Source organism: Myotis myotis, unplaced genomic scaffold, assembly GCF_014108235.1.
Source record: "Myotis myotis isolate mMyoMyo1 unplaced genomic scaffold, mMyoMyo1.p scaffold_m19_p_1, whole genome shotgun sequence".
Classification (NCBI taxonomy): domain Eukaryota; kingdom Metazoa; phylum Chordata; class Mammalia; order Chiroptera; family Vespertilionidae; genus Myotis; species Myotis myotis.
In genome coordinates, this window is record NW_023416313.1 from 183,621,694 (window position 1) to 183,630,891 (window position 9,198).

The window sequence follows — 9,198 nt, forward strand, 5'->3', positions numbered from 1 at the left end:
AAATTTGGGGGTAGCAATAAAAGGAAAGTTTATTTACCATTCTCCAGGAAGAAACCCAGAGCCATAAGCTCTTATTTTTAGTCCTGAAATGTGGCTAAAAAGGAAAACAGTAGATAGTTTAAAAGTAAATAATGGAATGAGGGAGCATGGAATAAGACTGGCTAAAGGCAATCTATGTTGAAAAAATAGAAATGCAATTCATTTAGAACCTACAAATTTATTTCCATCCATCTGGGGTTGAAGTTTACCTCTATATAGAAAAGGGTACTAAGTCTATTGAGATAGAGAACAGACTTCCTAAGAACTTTTACTATAGCCGAAACCGGTTTGGCTCAGTGGACAGAGCGTCGGCCTGCGGACTGAAGGGTCCCAGGTTCGATTCCGGTCGGGGGCATGTACCTGGGTTGCGGGCATATCCCCAGTTGGAGATGTGCGGGAGGCAGCTGATCGATGTTTCTCTCTCATCGATGTTTCTAACTCTCTATCTCTCTCCCTTCCTCTCTGTGAAAAATCAATAAAATATATTTTAAAAAAAAAAAAGAACTTTTACTATATTTACTATTTGCAAATAGTGTTTGTAATTTTAAGCATGCATGGTGAAACGGTCCTCTCAAATTATGTACTTTGAAATAGTTCTTATTTGTATCTAGAAGTAATTATGTACTTTCAAATATGAACTACACCTCTTCTTGAATTAGAGATCATCTAATGCATTCTAATGTTATTAATAAGAAATTAGTAACTTTTAAATATATTTCTAGTTAAAATAGAAGGTCCTCCAGACAATATACCTATACCCTAAACTCTGTCTGGAAATTCTGAATTCTAGCAACTTGAATATAAAAATGCATTCATTTGTATAGGACCAAATGAGATAGCCTTGTTAGGACTCTTACCCAACAGAGTAACACACACACGTTTTACTCTGCTGGATTGCTTTTTTGTCCCAAGAATTTACCTGGAATCATTTTATATGCCTTCTGTGTATAAGACTTATATCACTTCTACATATATTTATTCAAAGACAACTCGAGTAACTGTGACAAGTATTTTTCACTAGGCTGGACCAAAACTCATGAACATGTCTGTGTTCAAGTTCCTATGGAGAAGCAATGCTGTAGGATGGGGCAGACTAGCAGGCAAATAACAAGCATGTTGGTCACAGTGTGGTAGCTGGAGAAAGAAAAAATATATTCATATGCCCAGGAAAGGTCTGGGAGAGTATTCATCAGGATATATTTTAAGATTTGTTTTTTGTTTTTACAAAGCTGCTCTGGGTGATGGGGTTACAGTGTTTTCTGTTTTGTCAAAAGTTTCTAAGATTTTCAGTTGATAAATAATTTTTGCAATAAGAAATTTATTTTTAGTGGGAAATGCAGATACAGTGTTTGCGCTAGTTGGAATTCTTGGTTGCAGGCAGCAGATACTTTCCCTGACCAAGGCAGGCAGGACAGTTTCTTACAAGGTTACCGCAGAACCAAAGAACATGGTCCAGGAGAAGAGCCAAGATGTCGCTCAGGCATGGTCTGCAGAGGACCCCCCCCTCGTCATTCATCTCTAAGCTCTGGACTCTGTGTCCCTTCACTGCTGTAAATGATCTCAGGAGCGTCCATTTTTGTGTCACTCCCTCAAGATTCAAAGCACTTAGGGAGAGCATTTGCAAATTCCCAGCTTCCAGGGGAAAAGATTGTATGACACTGCCTCCCATTTAGGTTAGGATTCTCCCTGAGCCCTCCCTCCTAGTATTCTGATGCTAGGTGGCCAAGAGCAAAATCTACTGAAGTGTTCTGATTAAACAATACTGTGAAGGTTTTCTAATGACCCAAATTACCTATTTTAGCTCCCCTCCTGCTCCAAACTACTTACCAGGAAGAGACTTGATATGATCTAAATGTATGTATCCCCTGCCCCAGTTGATATGTTGAGATCCTAATCCCCAAGGTGATGGTATTAGCAGGTGGTTCTCCCAACAGGAGGCAAGTGGATGGCGAGCCCTCATGATTGAGATTAGCACCCTTATTAAGAGGCCCCACAGAGCTCCCTAGCCTTTCCATCCTGTAAGGATATAGCTAGAAGTCTGCAAACCGAAAGAGGGTCTTCCCCCAACCATGCTAGTAGTTTATCCTGGACTTCCAGCCTCCAGAACTGTGAGAAATAAATAGCTGTGTGTGTGTGTTTTAATTTATAAACCACCCAACCTTTGGTATTTTGTTACTATAGCCTAAACAGACTAAGACAGGACTACTTCACCTATTTAGGCTCAACCTACAACAGCCAATGTTTGAGCCATGGCTAGGTAGCTCAGTTGGTTAGAGTGTTGTCCAGATTCACCAAGGTTGCTGGTTTGATTCCCATCGGGGCACAAACAAGAATCAACCAATGAATGCATAAATAAGTGAACAACAAATTGATGTTTTCTCTCTCTCTCTCATCCAATACATTTAAAAAAAAACACACAGCAAATATCTGAGATCCTTAATCCTAAGCCAGAAGAAACAATATATTATTATTGATGTTGATGATAAACTTAAAGCAGAGTTGACAGTAACAGATTTTGAGAAAGGTCCCCATAGATATTTGATTTAAAATAATAAGGCAGCCCAGCCGGGTAGTTCAGTGGTTAGAGTGTGGGCCTGTGGACTGAAGGATCTTGGGTTCAATACCTCGTTTGCAGGCTCAATCGCTGGCCCTGGTCGGGGCATGCGCGGGAGGCAACCAATCCATGTGTATCCTCACATTGATGTTTCCCTCCAACTCTTTCCCTCCCTTTCACTCTCTAAAAACAAATGGAAAAAATATCCTCTAAAAAAACAAACAGAAGAAAATAAAAAAGGTAAGGAAGTTAGTCCTAAGAGATACACTCAAGATAGAATAATCCACATGTTATATTTCATGAATAAATTCAGAGTCTTTAGATAGGTAATGTTGAGTAGTGATGTAGTACTGCTGATGGCTTTCTATCTGCCACTGTGAGCACGTGTCAGGCTCAAGTGCAGAACTAAACTGAAGGGCATGAGATCTGTAGTAAAAATGTATTGGAAGTTAGGCAAGTGGTCACAGGCTAAGGGTTCTTAAAAGGATGCAGTCTCTTTAAGGAAAATTTTGAAGCAAAAAATATGATGGTGAAAGAAATGCAAAAACCACAAACACATCAAAGAGACCCATATTCCTGGGAACAAAGAGGAAGGTCATAAAGGATCTGCTTATAGGAAACATATTAATCCTGGGATAGTGTCCTCTTCCTCTTACTCTCCCTCCCCACCCCCTTCTTCCCCCCATCATTTTAGGTCACTTAGCTTATATTGCTTTTCAACTAGAGAAAGCAAGTGATAACCTTGCAAGGACTTGGAATGAAGTTATAGGAATTCAGCTGTTTTCTAGTTTAATTTTTACAACTGTTAAAGCATGGTTTAACTGTAACATGAATAGAAACTCCTCGTAAGTGGTAATAACTTCTCTTCTGAGATGCAGTGCTAAGAATTCTGCTCATTAAAACACAAAGTGCTCTTCATGACCAAGTGTTTTATTTATTAGAATTTAACTTTTTCCCCAGATGATTTAATGCCAATCATGGCAGACTGCTCATTATTAAATAAAATCTCTTCCTCTCCTTCCTGCACACAAAGCTTGACTATGCTTCCCAGCTGCCCTTGTAGTTAGACTGGGCCGCAGGACTGAGTGCTGAACAGCGGAGTGGGAGTAGAAGTGCTGTTTGTCACTTTGAGGCCTGAAATCTCCAATGCATGCTGCCTGACATGGAGATGACAGAGTGACCTTGGAAGCCAAGTGTTGTTCATGAGGCTGGACCCTCCCTCAGCCTGGGTCTCCAGAGAGCCGTCTACCAGCCTGTTCACTTGCTCATCAAGAGAGAAACCGTGACCAAGATAGAAACTTTTATGGCGCTGTGCCATTACACGTTTGAGACACTGCAGCCAGGCTAACACTAATAAAGTTTTTTTTTTTAAATCAGTCTTAGCTTTCTCTTCATTTATGATTTTGTAGATCAACTGTAAATTTCAAATATTAGGTTTGCAATATATCTTTGAATTTCAGGTTCTCAGAAGCACCATAAAACAGGTAAAAGAGTTATATTAAGTAATAAGAACTTAATGAAGAAAAGCAAATTGTAAGAAAGTCTATATAAGTGACACGCAAATATATCTCTTTTCCCCAAATTTAGTGCTTGGCTCATAGCAGGCATAAAATAAATGTCTGTTGTTTCATCAATAAGTGAACCTCCCTCTGAAGCTCCGGACTGACATTTCACTTGACCATGAGACATTTCCTACAGGAACATCCACAGAACATTTCCAGAACCAAAATAATCTTCCCCGTCAGGCTCTGCCTACTTTGCCTCTACCAAAATACCATCGCACGCCTCACTCTCTTGTTTTTATCAGTGGCACCCTTGGAACTGCCCTCTGTTGACTCACATAGCCAAATGGTTGCCTCATCTTCTAAGTTTTATTTCCCAAATATCTTTCCTCCTTTCAGCCCACTTTCTCCACTGTATCCAAGCGTGCTCACACCAGCTCCAATATCCCTTAGGTCTACACTGACCCCATGTGCTTCTGTTTTTCTCACCAATAACATTATTTTAAAAAAAAGAAGTGTTTTAAGGACCAAGATAGGATTACCAACTTTTAATTTTGCAAGATAAAAATGTTTAAAAAACTTCTTTATGTGATATATGTATAAAGAAGATAAATATATAAGTAAGACATTTTCATTATCCATCTATCCATCCATCAATGGACACTTACACTCCATATCTTCACTACTGTAAATGTTGCAGTGACCATGGACATTTACCATTTATTTTTCTACAGACTAATGTCTTAAAACAGTAATGTAGGGTCCAGCCAGTGTAGCTCAGCAGTTGAGTATTGACCCAGGAAACAAGAGGTCACTAGTTCAATTCCCAATCAGGGCACACACCGGGTTACAGGCTCGATCCCCAATAGGGGGCCTGCAGGAGGCAACCAGTCAATGATTCTCTCTCATTGATGTTTCTATTTCTCTCCCTTCTTCTCTGAAGTCAATAAAAATATATTTTAAAAAATAAAACAGGTAAACTTTACTGGTTAGAAAAAAAGAATTAAAAAAATAGTAAGGTAGGAAGGACTCAACATTGGAATATATGAGAGTCCTTTGCATTAAATGAATTTAATTTTATGTAAACTCACACTACATTATTCAGGATTTTCAACTCAGGTAGTCGGAAACCCTTCTGTGGCCAGCACTGGCCCTGAAGTCCTGATAGCCTCTCGTAACCAAATGAATGTTCCTAACCTCCAGTCACAGTGCTTCTCCCATCAGCAACCGCTTCTCTGGTTCCTGGTGGCCTAGCCACCCCACCCCAGCCATGCATTTAAATTCCCAATAAAGAGACCACACATGACCTCCCCATTGTTATTTCTAATTTCCAGACAAACTGGACCTTCTGTTATTCCCTTTTTTCTGTCTTTCACTATGTGATTCTCTCAGATTATACACCCTTTCCTTTTTTCCTCACCTGTCCAAATCCTACCCAAAAATTGAGACTAAATTTGATACTACTGCCTTCATGAAACCTTTAAATCCACCCAGAGATCCTTTCTGTACTTGAATTTCATAAGACTTTAAGGGTAGCAATGGGGCTACCCTTACAATACTAAAGTACACTTCCATGTACTGTGTTTATTTACCACGCCCTCCCCCCCACCCCCGCCTCAATAAGTCCTTAAAGTTATAATGTTTGACATATTTTGTTACCCCCAGTATTATTTGAACATTAAACATTCAATATATATTTAATGACTAAATAAATGCTTTGAACCTAGTGGGCACCCTACTTTAAAAGTCCCTTTGAAACATTTAAATTACTATAATCTTTAATGTCAAGTAAACAGCAATAGGATATCAGGAAAATGGATTGCTAAGTAACTTCTTTATTCTTTCTAACATGAGGGAAACAAAATAAATTCTTATTTCTATGGCCACAACATAGAAGCTTTTCTACTATAACATTTTATTTTAGGCTCCTACCCAGGGATTGAGTTGTCTTAAAAGGCAATTTGTGGGAGAGGTGGGAATTAGAGAGCTCCCTAACTGATACCAATTTCAGTGAAGTTACACAATATTCCTTTGGATTTTATATTTATCAAAAAAACAAGACAAAATAAGATGGCAAAGCTCAAAGACCCAAAACCCTAAAACTGGTAGAAGAAAAAATACAGGGTAAACTCCTTGACATTGGTCTTGGTGATGATTTTTTGGATTTAACACCCAAAGCAAAGGCAACAAAAGCAAAAATCAACAAGTAGGGCTACATCAAGCTAAGAATCTTCACGGCAAAAGAAGTCATCAACAACATGAAAAGGCAACCTACTGAATAGGAGGAAACATTTGCAAATCATCAATCTGATAAGGGGCTAATATCCAAAATATATGAAGAACTCATATAATTCAATAGCAAAAACAAACAAAAAACCCCCCACACAATATAATTTTAAAATAGGCAGAGGAAATAGACATTTTTTCAAAGAAGACATACTAATGGCCAAAAGGTACACGAAAAGGTGCTCAATATCACTAATAATCAGGGAATTACAAATCAAAACCACAACGGAGTGTCACCTCACACCTGTTAGAATGGTTATAAAAAAGACAAGAAATAAGTGCTGGTGAGGATGTGAGAAAAAGAGCCCTTGTGCACAGCTGGTGGGAATGCAAATTGGTAGAGCCACTGCGGAAAACAGTATGGTGGTTCCTCAAAAAATTAAAAATAGAACTACCATATGATCCAGAAACTCCACTTTGGGGTTTATAACGGAAGAAAATGAAATCACTATATTGAAACGATATCTGTGTACCCATGTTCATTGCAGCCTTATTTACAATAGCCAAGAGATGGAAATAACCTAAGTGTCCATTGATGGATGAATGGACAAGGAAAATGTGAGAGATCTATATCTCAGCCATAAAAAAGAAGGAAATACTGCCATATGTGACAATATGGCTGGACCTCGATGGCATTATGCTAAGTAAAATAAGTCAGAGAAATACAAATACTATGTGATCTCACATATGTGGAATCTAAAAAAACCAAACTCATAAAGAACAGATTGGTGGTTGCCAGAGGCAGGGCATAGGGAGTGGGTGAAAGTGGTCAAAAGGTGCAAACATCCACTTATGAGATACCGTGTATAAGTTCTATGGAGTAATGTACAGCATGGTGATGATACCGAACAACAGTGTATTTTATATTTGAAAGTTGTTAAGACAGTAATCTCTCATTACAAGAAGAAAGAATTTGTAACTGTGAGGTGATGGATGTTAACTAAAGTTATCATGATAATCATTTTGCAATATATACATATATCAAGTCATCATATTGTACACCTAAAATTAATACAATGTTATGTGTCAACTATCCTATATAATAAAAGGCTAATATGCAAATTGTCCCCTCAGGAATCGACTGACTGGGAGTTCGACTGCTCACTATGATGTGTGCGTGCACCAGAGGGTAGCGTGGAATGAAGGAAAGCCCTGGCTGGCAGCGGGGGAAGGAAGGCTCCAATTTGCCCAATCACCAGCCAGGCCTAGACCCTACCCGTGCATGAATTTCATGCACCAGGCCTCTAGTATCGCAATAAAACCAGAAACAAATAAAGAAGGAATGAAATGACAAAGCTCATCTATTTCACTCTTATTTAACAACTGAAGGAAATTTTCATTTTTTGTCTTTGATCTAATAAATCTAACATTTTTCTGTAATGGTCATGAAATATGAAAATCAATGTGTAAATGTTTTCATTTACTTCAGTTGTATGAATAGAAGATTTAACAAAGATTAGGATGAGTATATTTTATTAAGCTATTCATTTTTACAGAGACACAGAAATAAAAGACAGGACCCTGTAACAATACAGGAATTTAAATTTAGGATTTGAATTTGAGTGGGAGCATGTGGTAAGAAGCTCTTTATGTTTAGCCTGGCATTACAACTTGAGAAAAACATAGTGGTTCTTTTAATTCATTCATTTTAAAATATGAAACCTCTTGACTTTCAGCTCTATTTATTATTGAGTACCTGACATTGGACTCACCTTCCTGCTGTAAACAACAATAAAAGCTAGACAAATTGCGTAAAACAGTTGCCACGACCAAGGCAGGATTATTACCCTTCAGAAACGGGAAGCACATGAGGCCAGACTCACATTCATTCCGGCACAAGGAAATGGAGCAGAGAACAGCAACGTGTATTGCCAGAGGAAACAGAGGTCGGAGTTCAGACCCACTGACAAAGCTGGGTTTGGAGGCCAAGGTCCCTTAAGGAACGAGCTGCAGAGAAAGAGCACTCCAAAACTGCATTAAAAATTCCCTCAGAAACGTGGCCCGTTGCTACGATCTGTAAGAGCAGGACAAGACTCCAGGAGACCTAGCAGAGAACAGTGACCTGGAGGCTGAGAGCTGAACAGAGATTTCAGAGGTTACACAATAATGGGAAGACGTGAGAGATTAAGCCAAGCCTAATTTAGAACGTATAAAACTTTATGAATACCTAGGCACTTAATGGAAACACCTGAAAGCCCACATCCTAGTATTAAGGACCTTCATGAATGAGCAGTGTTACATAATAGGAGTAAGAACTAAAACTTAAATAATTTGACACTTGCTGTCAGAACAAGATTCAGCATTCAGAGGAAGGCAATATAATCTAGAGCCTCTTCACTGTAATAACCACTATATTAAATCAGCAGACAAACAACACAAAAGCCCTGCCTGGTGTGGCTTAGTTGGTTGAGCATCATCCCATGCACCAAGAGGTCACCAGTTCGATGCCCAGGTTGTGGGCTTGATCCCAATAGGGGGCATGCAGGAGGCAGCTGGTCTATGATTCTCTCTCACTGATGTTTCTCTCTCTAAAATAAAAATCAATCAAACAAACAAAACCTCCACTGGCTATGCAAAGAAAAAACACACAAATCATCATGAGATAAACAGTAAAATAAGCAGGTAAACAGAACAAAACAAAAATCTATTAACCAGCAGAAATACAAAACAAAACAAAAAACAACTCACTGGACATGCAAAGAAATAAGAAAAAAACAACCACCACCAAACTGCCATGAGGTAAAACAGTAAAAGAAGCAGACCCAGAGATGATTTAGATATTAGAGTTACCTGATAAAAACTTCAAAATAACTACAA